This window comes from Sinocyclocheilus anshuiensis, unplaced genomic scaffold (genome assembly GCF_001515605.1).
Source record: "Sinocyclocheilus anshuiensis isolate Anshui unplaced genomic scaffold, SAMN03320099.WGS_v1.1 scaffold507, whole genome shotgun sequence".
Lineage (NCBI taxonomy): Eukaryota > Metazoa > Chordata > Actinopteri > Cypriniformes > Cyprinidae > Sinocyclocheilus > Sinocyclocheilus anshuiensis.
In genome coordinates this window covers 139,722-141,314 of record NW_015551034.1, presented here as the reverse complement: position 1 = coordinate 141,314, position 1,593 = coordinate 139,722, and the positions used below count along the sequence as shown (strand labels likewise).

Sequence of the window (1,593 nt, the reverse complement as noted above, 5' to 3'; positions counted from 1 at the left end):
ATATATATATATATATATATATATATATATATATAATTTTATTAACAAAATATTTTAGTTTGTCTTTATTTTAGTTTGTCTTATTACTTTCCATAAAAAGTAACTAAGTAACGTAATTAGCTACTTTTTTTATGTAGTAACGCAATATTGTAATGCATTACTTTTAAAAGTAACTTTCCCCAACACTGATTACTAATCATTTTATTGAACTAATATGTGAGAGATATCACACAATATCATGCATATAAGCTATGATTACCCGCACCTTCCTGCCTATAGTCAAATCATAGCCATTTATTCAGAAGCACCAATGTGACAGAACTCATTGTAAACAAATAAATATGAATAGGCTACAAATAAACCGCTCAGTAAGCACTAAACTTCTGCTGTAGCCTATTGGGTCAACTGCTGCGACTAAATGAGCTCAAAAAATGCCGTGATAACTGATTATGGTTAATTACTAATGGCTCAGAATAGAAAATAAAACAACAGTGAAAAGTGGCACTGGGTTAAAGTTAAGCAACTGCGCAGACGACTGGACTGACTTTATCTAGTCAAGTTCTGCACAGATTTCACAGCCTCGGGAATGTATCGCGCTGAATATATACAACTGCTGAATGACTGGTTATACCGACAGCAGGAGTTTATTAATCGCTTTATCGTCTCTTTATCAGACCCTCGAGACAGTACAGTATATTTAGCTAAATCCCGACAAACACACACCGTGCTGACTGACATTCATTCCTAGTGTTTGCAAGCGACAGTATTTATTTGTAGTGCACGTTCTTACGGTCAGGTCTCGCGATCTACTTTACTTCAGTAGCTAAATGAAAACAAACGCACTTACCAAGTCATATCAGCACGACATTCACGTAATGCCTCAACATGATCAAGTTCACCGAGCTCCGACGTCAATCATGACACGATCCGTTTCGCATTTACAGTCCTGATACTAAAGAACGCATTGTACACACAGCCGCCCCAGAGACGTACTTACAGTACTTCCTGGTTACAGATGTCCTGAGAAGGACACGCTTGACGGAAAAGCGAGAGAAATCATATCATATGCTCTCGCTATAGACTCGCTATTGTTTTCCGAATTTCCTGATCAGCCAAAAGAGCAGACCGTCGAAGTCGAGACTCGAGAGAGAAGGGAAATAAAAGAAAACACAACCAATCACAGGATGGCCAAACTGAATGGAGCATTATGCTATTTGTTTATAGAAAATTATGCAACTAAGACACTTGCAGCGTGTGTAAGCCTGCGATGTATTGGTATTCATCAATTACACCTCACATTGTTAAACGTATAGCCTACCGGTAATTAACTAATTAAAATACAGACTACTTATACCTTTGCTGATCATTAGTGTTAGCACTACAGCATCACACAGTCATAGCCTACCCCAAAAGTAAATACCTCAAAAGTAACTGTTTTAAAGGGGTCATATGATGCGATTTCAAGTTTTCCTTTCTCTTTGGAGTGTTACAAGCTGACTGTGCATAGATAAGATCCCTGAAGTTGCAAAGACTAAAGTCTCAAAACCAAAAAGATATTCTTTATCAAAGTTAAGACTCTGCCACACCCCCCTA

The 1,593-nt window shown here is 37.5% G+C and overlaps 1 protein-coding gene across 1 annotated transcript in view; it reads right to left on the bottom strand.

Moving 5' to 3' along the window:
• LOC107661291 (nuclear receptor subfamily 1 group I member 2-like) overlaps positions 1–1,133 on the bottom strand; it is a 33,928-nt gene extending 32,795 nt beyond the window's left edge. Inside the window, exon 1 of the mRNA XM_016450792.1 lies at positions 848–1,133. The gene's annotated coding sequence lies outside the window, so the exon portion shown is untranslated. The remainder of the gene's footprint in view (positions 1–847) is intronic.
• Positions 1,134–1,593: the final 460 nt, after the last annotated feature.